Genomic DNA, 21,940 nt, shown 5'->3' on the forward strand with positions numbered 1-21,940 from the left:
CCTTAGATGAATTTCTGTGAAGATTGTAATAGCAAGGAACCAAAGTCACTGCGTATGTTAGACTTCCACTAACCTCTGTAGCTATAAGACCAGGGCCAAACTACTGTTCCTGGGCCAAATCCAGCCTGCTGCCTGTTAGTGTAAACAAAGTGTTCCTGAACAAAGCCACACTCATTTATTGATGGATTGCCTATAGCTATTTTGCAGCGCAATGACACTGTTAAATAGTTGCAACAGAGAGTCTGGCCCACAATGCCTAAAATATTTACTCTCTGGTTCTTTGCTGACCTCTGCTGTACACCAAAGAGCACACTGGATTAGGTGTAGGTAATTTGGATCATATATGTAGTTGGGTTTGTTTTGTATTTTGTTTTAGTCAGAGTCTCACTCTGTTGCCCAGGCTGGAGTGCAGTGGCGCAGTCTCGGCTCACTGCAACCTCCGCCTCCCAGGTTCAAACGATTCTCCTGCCTCAGCCTCCCAAGTAGCTGGGATTACAGGCACCTGCCACCATGCCGGGCTAATTTTTTGTATTTTTAGCAGAGACGAGGTTTCACCGTGTTGGCCAGGCTGGTCTCAAACTCCTGACCTCGTGATCTGCCCGCCTCGGCCTCCCAAAGTGCTGGGATTACAGGCATAAGCCACCGCACCTATCCTATGTAGATGTTTTAAAAATTTGCCCATAAATTATTTTATACTTCTCCCTTCAAAAGGTAGAGCTTAATTTTCCTCTCAAGTGTGGGTTGATTTGCTTCTTATCAACAGAATATGGCAGAAGTAATGGGAAGTCACTTCTAAGAACAGGTTATAAAAAGACTAGCTTTGTCTTGGTACTTGTTCTGTTGGATCACTTACTTTGGGAGAAGCTATATTGGGAGGATACCGAGAAAGTTTATGGCGGGACCCTATGGTGAGATTATGGAGGCCCCTGACCTCCTGCCAAAAACCACAAGGAAGCAGATCTTTCAGCTCCAGCCAAGCCATGAGACACCTTGAGCCAGAAACCACCCAGATCAACTGGATACCTGATCCAACGCCCCTGGATATCTGACCCTCAGAAACTGTGTCAAATAATAAATTTTTGTTATTTTAAGGTGACAAGTTTTGGCGTAATTCGTTACATAGGGTTAGAGAACTAATACAACAGCCCTCTCTTTCCCCCATACGTATCCCATTATTTCCACCATCACCTAGAGCCTTGCCATATAAGTCTGTCCTCTGGGTCCAGAAAATGAAGCTTGCTCTTTTGGAATGGACACTGCTTGACAAAGCCCTTTTGGACTAGGTCAAAGACAAAGCTTTCTCAACATAAAATTTTGTTTTTTGAACAGTTTGCATGTTAGAAAAGGATTTCCTATGGAAAATGCGAGAAGGAGCAGGATAGGTGATCAGTTTTTAGAGCTGAAAAGAATAAAAGGCAGAATTTCTCAAGAAAAGGAGGAATATCTCCACCTCATATGTCTTTTAGTTAATAGGAGGCTGGTAACCCACTGGTTCTAAAATGACCTATCTCATTCCATATGCATCTCTCAAAGAGGAGAGTAAAAATAATTTTTTTTTCCCAAAGGCTTTAGATCAGTTTGGTGATGGGCTCTCTCCTTCATAACAGCCATTTTCTTAACACTAAGAATTTGAACAATTAGATCATTTTTCCTCCAAAAGATTTCCTGATAACAAGGAGTAGATCCCCTTTCACACACCACAAATTCTACTCAAGTTTGGCATCTGCTTTAAGTATGACATTGATGACATTCCTTTAGTCAGAATTGGGCATGACTGCAGGCAATGGATGTTATTTCAAACCACTGTCTGGGAGCAAGATGGATAAAGGTGGGTATAGGGCTCCACAAGGACCTGCCAAGTGAGGAGAAGGGTTCATGCTGGAAAAGCAAACCTTTTCTTAGGTTTTCTTTTCCACTTTGTAAACGAAACAGGTTACACTCAAGGGACAGGACTTAACAAAGGACACTGCTCATGTGCTGCAATAAACAGCCTGCCATTTTTCATATGGACTGGAATTGAGGCAGACAGGGTAATCTTAGCTGACCCTCTGTTCACCTGCCCATTTGATTCCAGACAAACACCTGGTGTGGTTTCTCTCTTCTGCTTCCCTTCCCAATGAACACTCTGCAGCAAGCCCTGGGAGCTTTGTATGAAGAAGCTATTCCTTTTCAAATCCCTAACCCTTTCTCCTGATTGCTCCTCCAAATCTGTGGCCAGTGCAGCAAGTCCTGTGAAGAAAATAAGGAGGTAGCAGGAGGTGGCTAAAAATGGTGACGTCAAGGAATAGAAACTGGTGAGTGAGGGAAGGAGAGTGTTGAGGTGAGCTTTCATAATATTCATACACCTTTTGAAATATTTGATTTTTTTTTCTTAAAATGAGCATGTATTCTTTTTGTAATGTTTGGTAACATTACAATGCAAAAGACAAGGAAACAACATGACCATTCTGTAGAACTGTGAACGGCCCTGTTCCCTCTGCTGGTTCCAACTTCTACCCATCCATTTGTCATCCAATTTGCAGCAGAAAGTGGATATAACTTAGCTGACTGTCTTATATATGACTAATATAAAAGAAAGGTGAAATTCAAAGGAAGTGATTAACATGAAAATAAATGTTTAACCTCACTAGTAATCAAAGCAATGCAAATTAAAACAACAATTTGGCAGGGCACGGTGGCTCATGCCTGTGGGAGGCCAAGGTGGGCAAATCACTTGAGGTCAGGAGTTCGAGATCGGTCTGACTAACATGGTGAAACTCCGTCTCTACTAAAAATACAAAAATTAGCTGGGTGTGGTGGCTCACGCCTGTAGTCCCAGCTACTTGGGAGGCTGAGGCAGGAGAACTGCTTGAACCCGGGAGGCGGAAGTTGCAACGAGCCGAGATTATGCCATTGCACTCCAGCCTGAGCCACAGAGTGAGGCTCCATCTCAAAAAAACAAACAAAAATCAACAATTTATTGCTTGTAAATTGGCAAAGAACAAAAAAGGAAGGATAATAGTGCTAAAGGAGGCTGGAGATACACTCTTGAATCTGTTATTAGAAGGAAATGCTGGCACATCCTTTCCAAACAAGTGGGGCAGCATTTATGCCAAGTGGCAAAGCAACAGGTCACAAACCAGTGTGACCCGTTTGTTTTATAAAAATATATATATGTGTGGGGAAACAAAAAAAGGATGAATGTAAACGAAAATAATAGTGTTAGTAGTGGTTATGGGCCAGGTGCAGTAGCTCACTCCAGGAGTTCTAGCTACTTGGGAGGCTGAGGCAGGAGGACCGCTTGAGCTGCATTTAAGGCTACACTCCAGCTTGGGTAACAGAGTGAGACCGTGTCTCAAAAAAAAAAAAAAAAAAAAAAAAGTGCTTCTCCTGGGTAGATAATTTTTTAACATTTGCTTTTCTGGTTTTCTAAGTATTCTCTAGTAGTACCTGTTAACCTTGTAATTTGAGAGAAAATGCATGTTAATCTCTAAATATCAAAGGACAGAAAAAGTAGGGAGGGAAAGAAAGGAAATGGCAGCAAAACAATTTTGTTTTAATGAAAATGAGTGACATCTCTTAAAATCAAGGTGGCTTAAGAGGAGGCTTGGTAGAGCGAACTTTGGCTTGGTGGGAGAATCCTAACATGGCATATCTCCCTTCCCAGAAAAAAAAAAAAATGGTCCCAACATCCTCATACTGTAAAGTAAGCAGGATTAAATTATGTAAGCCTGGAATGGGGTTGAAAGTGTCTCTGGGAAAGGCTGCAGTTTTAGTTCAGAGGACAGAGCATTTTCTGGAGTGTGGCCCATACTGACAGCCTTCCACTCAGTTGAGATGGGTTTGTGAAGTGGGCACCAGGGAGTCCAGAAATCTGTCCTCTCATTTATGCTTCTTGAACTGCCTCATCTAGAAAATTAAAAGGGACTCCTTGCCCCAAGCAAACTGTAGAAGCCTCAAAATGGCCAAGAGATTGTTCTTGATTGTGATTCATATTTCTAAGTACACTTTTTATTGCAGGTTATTTGGTCTGGTCTTACAGAGATTGCCTAAAGTAGGTACATGTGAGATGGACATTGATCCTTTGGTCATAGAGGTTGTTACCTTAGAATTTGTATTAGGAAGATTGGGAATACCAGCATTGAACAGGCTGCACTGGATACTTTGGTTGAGAATTACCAGTGTACAAGACCTTGGGCCCCTCTTATTAATCTTTGCATCTGTAGCTGGCATAAGCCAGGGGCACAGAAAGCAACTTGGGGATTCAGACATTTGCGTATTTCTCCTTCTTGGCAAGTTTCTGCCCCCTTATTCACTGAACTAGGTCTCAGCACAGTGCCATCTGTGATTTTGGTCAGCTGGCAGGCCACACATATGTACCTCCCACATTCTGGAACCCAGAGGCAGTGTGGCATAAGAAGAAATGGTCCAGACGTTGGCATCAGACAAGGGTGAGGGATGGCTCTGTGAGCGTGGGAGTCTTTATTTATAAAATGGAGATAATTATTCCATTCTTTAATTAGAATAATAAAATGGAGTCGGCAAGCTCTCTGGTGTCTCCCACACAGACACTAATTCTTTTGTATCAGGACTCCATCTTTATGACTTCCTTGTACCTTAATTACCTCCCAAAGGCCCTATTTGCAAATACAATCACATGGCAGTGGGGGGTTGGAGGGGTGGAGGGGTGGGGGGTGGGTTATGGCTTCAACATATGAATTTGGTAGGGGGGTGGGTGGGGTAAACAATTTAGTCCATAGCAAATAGGTACTTCCATTAGGTAGATGCAAATTAAAACCACAATGAGATATCACTTCACACCAACTAGGAAGGCCATAATCAAAAAGACAGATAATTACAAGTGTTGGTGAGGATGTGGAGAAATTGGAGCCCTCGTGCATTTCTGGTGGAAGTGTAAAATGGTGTACTTGCTTTGGAAAACAGTCTGGCAATTCTGCAAAAGGTTAAATATAGAGTAACCACATGACCAAACAATTCAATTCCTAGGTGTATACTCAAGAAAGTAAAAAGACTTAAAGATGGTTGAGGGCAGATTCAAGATGGCCGAATATGAACAGCTTCAGTTTGCAGCTCCCAGCCAGATCGATGCAGAAGGCAGGTGATTTCTGCATTTCCAACTGAGGTACCCAGTCCATCTCATTGGGACTGGTTGGACAGTAGGTGCAGCCCACGGAAGGTGAGCCAAAGCAGGGTGGGGCATCACTTCACCTTGGAAGCAGAAGGGGTTGGGGAATTTTCTCTTCTACCCAAGGGAAGCCATGAGGGTCTGAGCCTGAGGAACTCCGGCACAGATACCGCACTTGTCCCACGGTCTTCACAACCCGCAAACCAGGAGATCCCCTCCAGTGTTTACACCACCAGGGCCCTGGGTTTCAAGCACAAAACTGGGTGGCCAACTGGGCAGACACTGAACTAGCTGCAGGAGCTCTTTTTTTTTTTTGAGATGGAGTCTTATTCTTGTCACCCAGGCTGGAGTGCAATGGCACGATCTCACCTCACTGCAACCTCTGCCTCCCGGGTTCAAGCAATTCTCCTGCCTCAGCCTCCCAAGTAGCTGGGAATACAGGCACCCACCACCACGCCTGGCTAATTTTTGTATTTTTAGTAGAGATGGGGTTTTGCCATGTTGGCCAGGCTCGTTTTGAACTCCTGACCCCAGGTGATCCACCTGCATCAGCGTCCCAAAGTGCTGGGATCACAGGTGTGAGCCACCATGCCCAGCATTTTTTTTTTTTCTATACCCCAGTGGTGCCTGGAATGCCAGTGAGACAGAACTATTCACTCCCCTGGAAAGGGGTGCTGAAGCCAGGGAGCCAAGTGGTCTGCCTCAGCGGGTCCCACCCCCATGGAACCCAGGAAACTAAGATCTACTGGCTTGAAATTCTCGCTGCCAGCACAGCAGCAATCTGAGATTCACCTGGGACTTTCGAGCTTGGTGCGAGGAGGGGTGTCCACCATTGCTGAGGCTTGAGTAGGTAGTTTTTAAGGTTACAGTGTAAACAAAGCTGCTGGGAAGTTCAAACTGGGTGGAGCCCACTGCAGCTCAGCAAGGCTGCTATGGCCAGTCTGCCAGATTTCTCCTCTCTGGACAGGACATCTCTGTGAACAAGGCAGCAGCCCCAGTCAGGGGCTTATAGCAGACTTAAACATCCCTGCCTGAAGTCTCTGAAGAGAGCAGCAGACCTCCTAGCACAGCATTTGAGCTCTGCTAAGGGTCAGACTGCCTCCTCAAGTGGGTCCCTGACCCCCGTGTATACTAACTGGGAGACACCTCATACAGGAGAGCTCTGGCTGGCATCAGGCAGGTGCCCCTCTAGGTTGAAGCTTCCAGAGGAAAGAACAGTCAGCAATCTTTGCTGCTCTGCAGCCTGTGCTGATGATACCCAGGCAAACAGGATGGGGAGTGGACCTCCAGCAAACTCCAGCAGACTGGCAGCAGAGGGGCCTGACTGTTAGAAGGAAAAGAAACAAACAGAAAGGACTAGCACATCCACTCAAAGACCCCATCCAAAGGTCACCAACCTCAAAGACCAAAGGTAGATAAACCCACAAAGATGGGGAAAAATCAGTGCAAAAAGGCTAAAAATTCCAAAAGCCAGAACGCCTCTCCTCCTCCAAAGGCTCACAACTCCCTGCCAGCAAAGGAACAAAACTGGACGGAGAATGAGTGTGATGAACTGATAGAAGTAGGCTTCAGAAGATGGGTAATAACAAACTCCTCCAAGCTAAAGGAGCATGTTCTAACCCAAGGCAAGGAAGCTAAGAACCTTGAAAAAAGGTTAGTTTAATTGCTAACTAGAATAACCAATGTAGAGAAGAACATAAATGACCTGATGGAGCTGAAAAACAGCACAAGAACTTCATGAAGAATACGCAAGTATCAATAGCCAAATCGATCAAGCAGAAGAAAGGATAAAAGTGATTGAAGATCAACTTAATGAAATAAAGAGAAGAAAAGATTAGAGAAAAAAGAATAAAAAGGAACGAACAAAGCCTCCAAGAAATATGGGACGATGTGAAAAGACCAAATGTATATTTGACTGGTGTATCTGAAAGTGACAGGGAGAATGGAACTAAGTTGGAAAACATTCTTCAGGATATTATCCAGGAGAACTTCCCCAACATAGCAAGGCAGGCCAACATTCAAGTTCAGGAAATACAGAGAACACCACAAAGATACTCCTTGAGAAGAGCAACCTCAAGACACAGAATCATTAGATTCACCAAGGTTGAAATGAAGGAAAAAATGTTAAGGGCAGCCAGAGAGAAAGGTCAGGTTACCCACAAAAGGAAGCCCATCAGACTAACAGCGGATCTCTCTGCAGAAATCCTACAAGCCAGAAGAGAGTGGGGGCCAATATTCAACGTTCTCAAAGAAAAGAATTTTCAACCCAGAATTTCATATCCAGCCAAACTAAGCTTCATAAGTGAAGGAGAAATAAAGTCCTTTACAGACAAACAAATGCTGAGAGATTTTGTCACCACCAGACATGCCTTACAAGAGCTCCTGTAGGAAGCACTAAACATGGAAAGGAACAACCAGTACCAGCCACTGCAAAAACATACCAAATTGTAAAGAACATCAACACTATGAAGAAACTGCATTAACTAATGGGCAAAAAGACCAGCTAGCATCAAAATGACAGGATCAAATTCACACATAACAATATTAACCTTAAATGTAAACAGGCTAAATGCCCCAATTAAAAGACATAGACTGGCAAATTGGATAGAGTCAAGACCCATCAGTGTGCTGTATTCAGGAGACCCATCTCACATGCAAAGACACACATAGGCTCAAAATAAAGGGATGGAGGAATATTTACCAAGCAAATGGAAAGAAAAAAAAAAAAAACAGGAGTTGCAATAAAAAACAGACTTTAAACCAACAAAGATCAAAAGAGACAAAGAAGGGCATTACATAATAGTAAAGGGATCAATGCAACAAGTAAAGTTAACTATTTTAAATATATATGCACCCTATACAGGAGCACCCAGATTCATAAAGCAAGTTCTTAGAGACCTACAAAGAGACTTAGACTCCCACACAATAATAGTGGGAGACTTTGACACCCAACTGTCAATATTAGACAGATCAACAAGCCAGAAAATTAACAAGGATATTCAGGACTTGAACTCAGCTCTGGACCAAGCAGACCTAACAGACATCTACAGAACTCTCCACCCCAAATAAACAGAATAATACATTCTTCTCAGCACCTCATCACACTTATTCTAAAATTGACCACATAATTGGAAGTAAAACACTCCTCAGCAAATGCAAAAGAACAGAAATCATAACAAACACTCTCTCAGACCACAAGTGTAATCAAATTAGAACTCAGGATTAAGAAACTCATTCAAAACCGCACAGCCACATGGAAACTGAACAACCTGCTCCTGAATGACTACTGAGTAAATAACGAAATGAAGGCAGAAATAAAGATGTTCTTTGAAACCAATGAAAATGAAGACACAACGTACCAGAATCTGTGGGATGCATTTAAAGCAGTGTTTAGAGGGACATTTATAGCACTAAATGCCCATAAAAGAAAGGAGGAAAGATCTAAAATTGACACCGTAACATCAAAATTAAAAGAACTAGAGAAGCAACAGCAAACAAATTCAAAAGCTAGCAGAAGACATGAAATAACTTAGATCAGAGCAGAACTGAAGGAGATAGAGACACGAAAAACCCTTCAAAAAAAAAAAATCAATGAATCCAGGAGCTGGTTTTTGAAAAACATCAACAAAATAGACAGTCTACTAGCCAGACCAATAAAGAAGAAAAGATAGAAGACCCAAATAGCATATAATCAAATACACACAATAAAAAGTGATATAGGGAATATCATCCCTGATCCCACAGAAATACAAACTACCATCTGTAAGCACCCTATGCAAATAAACTAGAAAATCTAGAAGAAATGGATAAATTCCTGGACACATACACCCTCCCACATCTAAGCCAGGAAGAAGTCGAATCCCTGAATAAACCAATAACAAGTTCTGAAATTGAGGCAGTTATTAATAGCCTAACAATCAAAAAAAGTCCAGGGCCAGATGGATTCACAGCCAAATTCTACCAGAGGTACAAAGAAGCGCTGGTACCATTCCTTCTGAAACTATTCCAATCAATAGAAAAAGAGGGACTCCTCCCTAACTCATTTTATGAGGCCAGCATCATCCTGATACCAAAACCTGGCAGAGACACAACAAAAAAAAGAAAATTTCAGGCCAATATCCCTGATGAACATCGATGTGAAAATCCTCAATAAAATACTGGCAAACCAAATCCAGCAGCACATCAAAAAGCTTATCCATCACAATCAAGTTGGCTTCATCCCTGGGATGCAAGTCTGGTTCAACATATGCAAATCAATTAATGTAATTCATCACATAAACAGAACCAATGACAAAAACCACATGATTATCTCAAAAGATACAGAAAAGGTATTTGATAAAATTTAACAGCCCTTCATGCTAAAAACTCTCAATAAACTAGGTATTGATGGGATGTATCTCAAAATAATAAGAGCTATTTATGACAAACCCACAGCCAATATCATACTGAATGGGCAAAAACTGGAAGCATTCCCTTTGAAAACTGGCACAAGACAAGGATACCCTCTCTCACCACTCCTATTCAACATAGCATTGGAAGTTCTAGCCAGAGCAATCAGGCAAGAGAAAGCAATAAAGCGTATTCAAATAGGAAAAGAGGAAGTCAAATTTTCTCTGTTTGCAGATGACATGATTGTATGTTTAGAAAACTCCATCGTCTTAGCCCAAAATCTCCTTAAGCTGATAAGCAACTTCAGCAAAGTCTCAGGATACAAAATCAATGTGCAAAAATTACAAGCATTCCTACGCACCAATAACAGACAAACAGAGAGCCAAATCATGAGTGAACTCCCATTCACAATTGCTACTAAGAGAATAAAATACCTAGGAATACAACTTACAAGGGATGTGAAGGACCTCTTCAAGGAGAACTACAAACCACTGCTCAATAAAATAAAAGAGGGCACAAACAAATGGAAAATTGTTCCATGCTCATGGATCAGAAGAATCAGTATCATGAAAATGGCCATACTGCCCAAAGCAATTTATAGATTCAACGCTATCCCCATCAAATGACCACTGACTTTCTTCACAGAATTGGAAAAAAACTACTTTAAACTTCATATGGAACCAAAAAAGAGCCCACATAGCCAAGATAATCCTGGGCAAGAAGAACAAAGCTGGAGGCATCATGCTACCTGACTTCAAACTATACTACAAGGCTAGAGCAACCAAAACAGCATGGTACTACTGCCAAAATGGATATATAGACCAATTGAACAGAACAGAGGCCTCAGAAATAACACCACACATCTACAACCATCTGATCTTTGACAAACCTGATACATACAAGCAATGGGGAAAAGATTCCCTATTTAATAAAAGGTGTTGGAAAAAACTGGATAGCCATATGCAGAAAACTGAAACTTCCTTACACCTTATACAAAAATCAACTCAAGGTGGATCAAAGACTCAAACATAAGACCTAGGACCATAAAAATCCTAGAAGAAAACCTGGGCAATACCATTCAGGACATAAGCATGGGCAAAGACTTCATGTCAAAAACACCAAAAGCAATGATAACAAAAGCCAAAATTGACAAATGGGATCTAATTAAACTAAAGAGCTTCTGCACAGCAAAAGAAACTATCATCAGAGTGAACAGGTAACCTACAGAGTGGGAGAAAATTTTTGCAATCTATCCATCTGACAAAGGGCTAATATCTAGAATCTACAAATAACTTAAACAAATTTACAAGAAAAAAACAACCCACCCCATCAAAAAATGGGCAAAGGATATGAACAGACACTTCTCAAAAGAAGACATTTATGCAGCCAACAGACATATGAAAAAATGCTCATCATCACTGGTCATCAGAGAAATGCAAATCAAAACCACAATGAGATACTATCTCATGCCAGTTAGAATGGCGATCATTAAAAAGTCAGGAAACAACAGATGCTGGAGAGGTTGTGGAAAAATAGGAACACTTTTACACTGCTGGTGGGAGTGTCAATGAGTTCAACCATTGCAGAAGACAGTGTGGTGGTTCCTCAAGGATCTGGAACTAGAAATACCATTTGACCCAGCACTCCCATTACTGGGCATATACCCAAAGGATTATAAATCATTCTATGATAAAGACACATGCACACATGTTTATTGCATCACTATTCACAATAGCAAAGACTTGGAACCAACCTAAATGCCCATCAATGATAGACTGGATTAAGAAAATGTGGCACATATACACCATGGAATACTATGCAGTCATAAAAAAGGATGAGTTCATGTCCTTTGAAGGGACATGGATGAAGCTGGAAACTATCAAACTATCACAAGATCAGAAAACCAAACACCGCACGTTATCACTCATAAGTGGGAGTTGAACAATGAGAACACATGTACACAGGGAGGGGAACATCACACACCAGGGCCTGTCGGGGGGTGGGGGGGCTAGGAGAGGGATAACATTAGGAGAAATACCTAATGTAGGTGATGGGTTGATGGGTGCAGCAAACTACCATGGCACGTGTGTAACTATGTAACAAAACTGCCCGTTCTGTACATGTAACCCAGAACTTAAAGTATAATAAACAAAATTTAAGGAAGAAAAAAATCCACTTTTTTTTGAGATGGCTGGAGTGCAGTAGTGCAATCTCGGCTCACTGCAATCTCAGCCTCCTGGGTTCACGCCATTCTCCTGCCTCCTGAGTAGCTGGGACTACAGGCACCCACCACCACGCCCAGCTAATTTTTTTTGTATTTTTGTTAGAGACAGGGTTTCACCATGTTGGCCAGGATGGTCTCGATCTCCTGACTTCATGATCCGCCCGCCTCAGCCTCCCAAAGTGCTGGGATTACAGGCGTGAGCCACTGTGCCTGGCCAATCTACCTTGTTTTTTACAAACAGTTTAAACATCATTCTTATCAGTTCTGAGAATAGTGGAAGCCCTCAAAAAAAAAAAAAAAGAAAAGAAAAGAAAAACATGTCCACATGAAAACCAAGTACACAAATATTCATAGCAGCATTGTTCATAAGAGTCCAAAACTGGAAACAATCCAAATGTTCATCAGTTGATGACTGCATAAATCAAACATGTCCTATCCACACAATTGTTATTCAGGAATAAAAAGGAATGAAGTACTGATACCTGCTCCACACGAACAAGCCTTTAAAACATTATGCTAAGTGAAAGAGGCCAGTCACAAAAGACTGCATACGCTATAATCCCATTGATATGAAATGTCCATTATAGGAAAATTTGCAGAGACAGATAGTAGTAGTGGTTCCCAGGATCTGGGGTAGGCAGAAATAGGGAGTCACTACTACTAAGTACAGGCTTTCTTTTGGGAGTAATAAAAAATGTTCTGGAATTAGATAATGGTAATCATTGCGTGACCTTGTAAATGTACTAAAAGCTACTGAATCGTATATTTAAAATGGTAAATTGTATGGTATGTGACATGTATTTTAATTTAAAATTTCATGTATGCAAAAAAACCTATGCTGTAGTATAGTTAAGAGGATGAAATGGGCTTATGTGCACATAGCACAGTGCCTGGCATAGAATGACTACTCCATGGACGATAGCTATTTTTATTTTTCATAGTCCATGTAGGGTCAGAGTGAAGAGAATAAACACACAAAGGTGGTTCATAGCTCAAGGCCATTCATCCAACGGGGGGATGGCCTACTTCCTTCTCTGTTGTCTGCTGTTTTCCTGGGTTTCAATATGTGAAGCAGTCAGGCGCCTGACCACACTGATAGCCTGTGGAAGAGGCCAGAGTGCGCGCACTGGTTCTCCACCGTCTTCCCTGCTCATCGTGATCCTGTGTGCCTAGCTCTCCTCACCCTGCCGAGACCTGAAAAGCAAAGCCAGGACACCAGGGCACTTCAGGCTTCAGCCTTGGCCTTCTTTTTTTTTTTTTTTTTTTTTTTTTTTTTTTTTTTTTTTTTTTTTTTTTTTTTTTTTTTTTTTTTTTTTCTTCAGCCTTGGCCCATTCCTGTCTTTTCAAGGTGCTTTCTCTTTAACCACAGACCTGGTTTATAGGGCAGAACAACTAGGCTGCTTGGCTCTGGGCTTCTCACAACAGATTCACCATATAAGCCCAAGATCAAGAAGCAAGGGCTCCCTTCAGGGCTGCTTCTGAGGGCAGGTAACAGATGGGTGGCAAACTACAGGTAGCCAGAGCTCAGGCTAGTGTGTTGTCGGGATTTGTTCTCTCCCTGCTAGTTTCTTCCTTTCCAGCTGGAGCCAAAGTCACAGCTCACCCAGGATGGCAGCTCCTATTGGCAAGATAAAAATATACCTCAGTTTGACTGCTGAGGCCCACGCATGGCCAACTCAACCATTAAGGGCAAAGAGAAAGGACCAAGAACAAAATGGCTGTTACTTCCCTGTGGTGGGAAAGGGGGCCAGAGGAACCTCCAGCTTGCCTACACATGTTTGCTGTGGGCTGTTAGTGCTGACGGGAAATTTCCAGCTCTTTGGTGCCCTCTGCATCAGCATGAATCCTCTGATGAGCACAACTTTTCTGACTTGTTTTGTTCATCCACCCCTTTCAGAATATATGGAAGCTCTAGACCATTTCATCAAGTTAAATATCCACACAGGTGCATTTTCACAAAAACTTACGTATCTCAGAGGATGTACAGAACCATTGAGGCTAAGGGGTCCATAAATCTCTGGACCAGAATAGATTTTATTGTAACAGGTCAGAAAGAGTTTATAACCCAGCCATCAGAAATAGCAGTGAATTTCTGGAAGATAATAGAAGCAAGGGTGTTGACCTGTCAAGTGCTGTGTATGTCCTAGGAATGCCTTCTGTTTGTGCCATGGACAGAAGACAGGAGGAAACTCTCAGTGCAGAACAGATCCTTGGGGTGCCACAGTTCAGGGCAGATACATCAGCAAGAAGACACCTCACACCAAAATGAATAAAGAGTTCCCTGTGAAGTAGCTGGGGAAGGAAGCCCCAGAGGGCTGATACATAACCCAGCCTGGGCTGATGAGGCATTCCTAAAATTAGTTGCCTCCTCACTGGCTGGCAGAGGGGGGCCTGGGTGTAAGACCCTGTCTTAGTCTGTTCTCACATTGCTATAAGGAAATACCCAAGACTGGGTAATTTATAAAGAAATGAGGTTTAATTGACTCACATTTCCTCACGGCTGGGGAGCCCTCAGGAAACTTACAATCATGGCAGAAGTCACCCCTTCTCACAAGGCAGCAGCGGGGAGAATGAGTGCCAGCAGGTGAAATGCCAGATGCTTATAAAACCCTCAGATCTTGTGAGCACTCACTATCACGAGAACAGCATGGGGGGAACTGCCCCATAATTCAATTACCTCTTACTAGTTTCCTCCCACCACATGTGGGGATTATGGGGATTAGAACTCAAGATGAGGTTTAGGTGGGGACACAGCCAAACCATATCAGACCCTATCTGGTTTCAGAGGTTTCCTGAACAGTTCCAATCAGCTCTCTACTAGGGCAAATCATAAAGAAGTTGCCCCTGCTAATAATGAGGCCAGTACTTACCCAACACTGAGATTCTGTCAGCAGCTGCATCCCAACAATAGAAGAAGGGACATCCAGTGGTCTGGATGTTCTACTGAAATGCTCCAAGAGTGACAGGCAATAGGAGCAGGGTGGGGGATGTGGAGGAAGACATTGATAGAGAGAGCTTGAGGGGCTCCAGAATTTGATTGAGTTTAATCATGCTGTCAAGGAGAATGCCCGCTGGTTCAATGACTGTGGCTAAATGCTTGAGAACTCTAGAGGAAGCATTGGGACATGTTGAGAACAGTGGGGCCCTCAGATCAGTTTCTTACCAATTATCTGAGGATAGGACATAGGTGTTTATTTTGTATTAAGGCCAAAGATTCTATTTTCAGAGGAGAATACAAAGAGGTGCAACTGATCAAAGAAACTTAGAAAAACAGCAGAAGTGGAGCCATGCTCAGTCCTCATGGGGCAGTCCTTACAAGGATTCAGCACCCTGGGCTGGTTGCATGGTCCACCCACTCTAGCTGCGCACCCCTCTGCTGCATGTCTTTTCTGTGCCCCTCTGCCCTGCTTGCTCAGAGTTTCCTATTACTCAAGACTCCTATTGCTCTACAGTAACTGTGCATTGCTTTTGCTTGTATTGGTATCTCTTGCTTTTATAATTGACAAACTGTTTGACATTATCACCAGCTAAGAATCAAATGAGAGGGAATATGATAAACTCTGAGTCTTCTCTGGGTGAAAAGTTATTCTGCAAGGCCTACCACATTGGCTTCCTGAGCTATTCAGCTGAACGCAGGAGGTCCTGTGGCTCAGAGCATGACTTCCTAGCCCAAGACTGTTTCTCCTGGCAAAATGGGAGCCAGGACTGCTTAGAAGAGGGGGATATGGAAATGACAGTCATCTTGAATTTTGGTCTTTTTGATACATTCACTTGGAATGTTTCCAACCTCCTGTAAGAAGACAACTGCCAGTATTACAAGACCTTTGTCTACTAAAAGCAAAACTGCACACGAAGAAAACCCTACTGTAAAGCATGTTTTCTTATTTCCTTTGAACAAACTACTTTATTGTTGCAAAGTTTGCAACCCATTTTAAAGACCAACAAACTTTGTAAGAGATAATAGTGCTCAAGAAACAGTCCATCTATCTGATCCCACTTCCCAGGCCCTTGCAATTAGGCAGGGCCACGTGACTGGTTCTGGGTACTGGAGGGAAGAGAAGTGTGCCCTTTCTAGGATGAAGCATAAAACAGCCAATGCGTGACTCTCAGCTCAGCTTTTCCTTGTGGCTGTGATGGAGAGATTCCTGTGTTTTATGTGATCAGCTGTAGGTCAGTGATGCCTTCGTCAGCTTGAGCACCTGAGGATTTGTGGGGCAAAGCCCACTGAGCTACGTTGGAAATAGAGCACAAAAGGGAAAGGAAGCAAACTTCCTTGTTTTAAATCACTGGGATGTTGTGATTTTGCAAAACATAACCTGGCCTGTCCTGACTTGACACAGAAGGATGCTGGCAGATCCCTGCAGGAGGACACCAGTGTGAGGAGCACTCTCTTTCTTGGAGGTGGAGGCCAATGAGACTCCCTAATCTACAACTCAGGCTGAGTCTCTCAGCTTCAGGTAATGTCTCAGAGGTTTGTTTTCCCCGTACTGCTGGCATCCCTCTGTGGAGGATCCAGAATCCAATTTCTTCTTTCTTTTTTTAGCATCATACTTATTGAAGCATAATTTACACACAGTACAATTCCCTCTTTTTAGTGTACACCTGTATGGGTTTTGACAAATGCATACAGTCATGGAACCACCAGCACAATCAGTCTATAAAGAGTTCCATTATCCCCCCTCCAAATTCTCTTGTGTCCCTTTGGAATGAACTCTTCCTCTAACCTCAGCCTTGGGCAACCACTGATCTGATATCTGTCCTTATAAGGTTTTTTCCAAAATGTCATGCAAATGGAATCACACAATATGAAGGTTTTTTTTTTTTTTTTTTTTTTTTTTTTTTTTTTTTTTTGAGACGGAGTCTCGCTCTGTCCCCCAGGCTGGAGTGCAGTGGCGCGATCTCGGCTCACTGCAAGCTCCGCCACCCGGGTTCATGCCATTCTCCTGCCTCAGCCTCCCAAGTAGCTGGGACTACAGGCGCCCGCCACCATGCCCGGCCAATTTTTTGTATTTTTAGTAGAGAAGGGGTTTCACCGTGTTAGCCAGGATGGTTTCCATCTCCTGACCTCGTGATCCACCCGCCTCGGCCTCCCAAAGTGCTGGGATCACAGGCCTGAGCCACGGCGCCTGGCCGCCATTTTTTTTTTTAAACCAGCCTTTTATTTTAGAATACTTTGAGACTTACCGAGAGGTTGCAAAGATAGCACAAAGTTCCCATATGCCCTTTACCCTGCTTCCCATATTGTTCACGTTACATAGCTCGTCAAAATTAAGAAATTAAAATTTCTACAATACTATTATACTATATCTACTATTACTATACTGTACTATACTGTACTATACTATACTATACTATACTAAATAAAGCATAGACTTTATTTGGATTTCACCAGTTTTTCCAATGATGTCCTTTTTCTGTTTTGGGATCTAATCCAGGGTACCCCAACTTAGCATTAAGTTGCTGTGGCTTTTTAGTTTCCTCCCATCTGTGGTTTCTCAGTATTTTCTTGTTTTTCATGACCTGTACACTTTTGAAAGATACTTATCAGGTATTTTGTGGAATGCCTCTCAATTTGGGTTTGTTTGATATGTTCTGACACCAAGCTTGGGGTTATGAATTTGGGGAAGAGAATAGCACAGAGGCTAAGTGCCTGTCCCATTGCATCATGGCAGGGGGGCACATGATATTGCTGTGGATTATCGTGGTGTTGATCAATATTCATATTTGCCACTAAATGATATTCCATTGTATGCACATACCACATCAATTGAAGGACATTTGGGTGCTTTCAGTTTGGGAGATTATGAATAAAGCCGATACACACATTCACATACAGGTTTTTGTGTGGATATCCCTTTTTTTTTTTCTTTCCCTTCGGGGTAAATTCCTACATGTGGGATTGCTGGGTTGTATGGTAAGCATGTGTTTCACTTTCTGTGACACTGCCAAACTGTTTCCCCAAGTGGCTTCCATGTTACATTCCCGTCAACAATGCATGAGAGTTTTAATTGCTCTGCATCCTAATTTCTGTTCATCAGTGTTCCAATTAGTGATTTGTTCTCAAGATACCTTTAAGATTGGTGAGTTTTGTAATGTGTCCCTTTTGTCTGTGCACACAAGAATCCACTTCATATCTCCTAGTCTTACCACAGAATTTTGTCCAGCTTTATGGAAAAATCAGAGGCAACTTATTCAATAGACTTTCTAGTCCTGTCCTCCTCCCTCCATTCCCATAATATTTATGAATGAGGTAATAAATGATGGGAAGAGAAAAGAGAGCCTGGCATGTCTTATGCAAGGTAATTCATTGGGAGAGGGTAGGATTTTTTTTTTTTTTTTTGGATGGAGTCTCACTCTTGTTTCCCAGGCTGGAGTGCAATGGTGCAGTCTCAGCTCACTGCAACCTCTGCCTCCTGGGCTCGAGCGATTCTCCTGCCTCAGCCTCCCAAGTAGCTGGGATTACAGGTACATGCCACCACACTTAAATAATTTTTTTGTATTTTTAGTAGAGACGGGGTTTCACCATGTTGGACAGCTGGTCTTGAACTCCTGACCTCAGGTGATCCACTCTTCTCAGCCTCCCAAAGTGCTGGGATTACAGGAGTGAGCCACCATGCCCAGCCACATTTTTAAAATTTAGTTAAAATTTTAAAAATTGACAAATAGTTGTATATATTCATGGGGTACATAGTGATGTTTCTATCCATATAATGTATAGTGACCACAGCAGGGTAATTAGCATATCCATCATCTCAAACATGTATTTCTTTGTGTTGGGAATATTCAATATCCTCCCTCTAGCTATTTTAAAGTATATGATATTGTTAACTACAGTCAGCCTACAGTGCTATAGAATACCAGAACTTATTCTATCTAGCTATAATTTTGTGCCCTTTAACAAATCTCTCCCTCCCCCCTTCCAACATTTTACCAAGAGAGTGAACTTTGGTGGCACATTTCTCCACACTTGAGTGTTGCTGTGTGCAAGTACAATGCTAAAGTCTTTGGGGACATTAACTCAATCCTTGTAATGACTCCAAGTGGCAGGAAATGTTACTATTCCTATTTTATGGATGAGAAAACAAGCTTGAGAGGGTATATGACTTAGAGCAGGCGGAGCCCAGGGTTGACCACAGATTTGTCTGGCTTCAAACTTAACAACTGTCCTAAATGCCTCTCCTGGATGCTATCCCCAAAGGGTGTACTTAATAACTAACTTCTGAAAAAATAAAAATAAAAGCGGTCATGAAGGACAGGAGTTTTGCCTGTTTTTGCATTTGAATTGTTTTCTACAACTTTTAATTTCTAGCAAACACTTAAGAAGCATTGGCCTGGGAGTCAGTCCTGGAAAACCAAGACTAGTAACCACAGGAATGTGATTACTAGTCTTGGGTTTCCTTAACTTTAAACTTAGTTCTCGATGTCCCTTTGGTCTCCTCAGTTTCTTCACATGGATATGAGCAGGTTGGAAGCAAAAAGCTCTAGGACTCTTTTTGTGATTCCATGAAGTCAGCGGGAAGGTCAGTATTCTCAATGGGCCACTAACAGCTCCAAGCTTGCTGGGGAGTGGCCTCATGGCATAGGTGGGTTTTTGGAAACCCCCCTATAGGGGGATTTTTTGAAACCACTGCAGTTCTTTAACAGCCCTGTTTCATAGCCCTCTGGAAAGACTGGAAAAGCATTTCCTAAAAGTCTTCCACTGGAAACTAGAGTGGCCGTCTTGTATTTTCCTGCCTAAGATCCATTTTTTTTTTCTTTCTCTAGTAACAGCATCCCAATTCTGCCTTAAGAAACTTTCTCTATTCTTGGTCCTTGAGGGTGAGACTCCAGTGCATGAAAAGCTGGGCACACAGCCCATTTCCCACCACGACTACTATGGTTTGAATATATCCCCCAAAGTTCATGTGTTGGAAACTTAATTGCCATTGCAACAGTATTAAGAGGTGAGGCTTTAAAGTGGTGATTAGTCCAAAAAGGGGAATCTCCACCCCTTTCCCAGAAAACTCATGAATAATCCACCACTTGTTTAGCATATAATCAAGAAATAACTAAGTATACTCAGTCAAGCGGCCCATGCCGCTACTCTGCCTATGGAGTAGCCATTCCTTATTCCTTTACTTTTCTTTTTTTTGAGATACAGTTTTGCTCTTTCACACAGACTGGAGTGCAGTGGAGCAATCATGGCTCACTGCAACCTCCGCCTCTCAGATTCAAGCAATTTTCCTGCCTTAGCCTCCTAAGTAGCTGGGATTACAGGTGCCCGCCATCACGCCCAGTTAATTTTTTTTAGTAGAGACGGGATTTCACCATGTTGGCCAGGCTGGTCTCAAACTCCTGACCTCAGGTGATCTGCCCACCTCAGCTTCCCAAAGTGCTGGGATTACAGGCGTGAGCCACTGCGCCTGGCCTCCTTTACTTTGTTAATAAACTTGTTCTCACTTTACTCTATGGACTCGCCCCAAATTCTTTCTTGTGCATGAGGTCCAAGAGCCCTCTCCTGGGGTCTAGATCAGGACCCCTGTCTAGTAATAATAGCACCATGCATAAGTCCTGCCTACAGGCCCACCGACGCCTCAGGCCGCCCAGGGCTGCCAACTCTGAGTAGATCACGTCTTTTTGGGAAAAACCACTGACAAAAAGTGCTGGTTCGTCCTAAGTTGGTGCATTTCTAATTCTGAAGCTGACGGGTGCTTTTCTCACTTTCCCAGAGCTCAAAAATCAACTTGATATTTCTAAAATTACATTTTGAAGGAAATGAATCTATAAGGTACACCAAAAGCACATGCCAGCTGGGGAAAGAAGAAAGAAGGAAAAAGAATTGTCTCTGGCTCCCTCCCTTAAATTTGTATATTCTTTAAATCTTGGCTGGGGGACAGGGAAGGGAGCCTGGCGGACCACCCCACCTGGATTGGCAGGAAAGCTTTCCAGGAACAGGTGCTCTCTGAATCTCCCCAAAGGGTTCAGTGCAACTGTGATTCAGACCAGGCTCTCATCATGAAATGAAAATGACAGACAAGTGGGAGTGTACAGGAAGAGAGTAGGGTACCTTTGTCTTCTTTGTGCCGGGCCAGTCCTTGGGTGGCTGACGAGGGTCCGGGAGGTGGGTCCTGGAGGAAACGCTTTGGCCCGGCAGGCACGCAGGCCACTTAAAAGAGAATCAGGCAGCAGCTGCTGCTGCTTAAACTGAAAAGGTGGTCCACGGGCTTTGCGTGAGCCCGGATCAAAACACGCATATCAAAAGGAATCAAGAGGCTGGCCAAGCAGATTGCAGATAGAAAAGGGAATTGAATCTTTTGTTTTTTTTAAGGTCAAGAAAATTTGGAGAGAAAATGCCTCCATGTGCAATTCTTTCCTTTTCCTTATAGCGAAGCTCGTCCAGCTACCACAATCCTCTCCACCCAAAGATCAACTTTTAAATGCCACCTGTTAGTATTTAAAGTAATCCATTCGAAATAGATGAACCCCACCCCCTTTGCTGTCCCACCCTTTCCCCCACCAAGCTCTCTGGGCCTCTAGCCTGGACGGAGCGAGTCAGCGCCTCCTCCCTCATCTTCTTACTGTGGTTGCAGGGTTCTCACAGCTGCAAATGTGACCCAGGATGAAACCAGGACTGAGTCCACATTCCATGAAGGGCAGCTTGACTCCCGCAATCATTAATCCATTGCTGACGAGGTGACTGCAGGGTGCTGACTGCCAGGGAGACAGAAATTTGGAGAAACAGGGAGACTGTTCTTTGGGGTCGTAGCACCTCGTGGTAGAGGCAGATACATAAAGCACAGTCCTTGTGAGGCCAGGGCAAGCACCATCCTAGTGTCGCTGGATGAGATGGGAGAGAGGCAGGAAGGGAGGTCAGGAACTGATGAAGTGTCACGGAGAGGTGAGGGCTGGTTCCTCACAGGAGACCTGGGGGGTGCACTTGGAGAGGTCCTTGTGGAGCACGTCGGCTCTGCAGAGGCTCTGGAAGGGTAGGTGGGGTTGTGATGGCATCCCAGGAGACGTGCACAGCAAACGCACAGGCCCAGGGTAGGGAGCAGAGGCTGAGGGTACAGCAAGGCCTCCTGTGTGAGTGCGGGAAGGCTCACAAGGTGAGGCCCTGGTGCTGAACTCTTCATATCCTCAAAGCCCACCAATGCCGGGTTGAGGAATCTGCTAAACGAGATTCTAACAAAGGAGACCCCCTGGATAGCTGATGGTAGGCCCAG

The sequence above is a fragment of the Nomascus leucogenys genome, chromosome 11, assembly GCF_006542625.1.
Source record: "Nomascus leucogenys isolate Asia chromosome 11, Asia_NLE_v1, whole genome shotgun sequence".
Lineage (NCBI taxonomy): Eukaryota > Metazoa > Chordata > Mammalia > Primates > Hylobatidae > Nomascus > Nomascus leucogenys.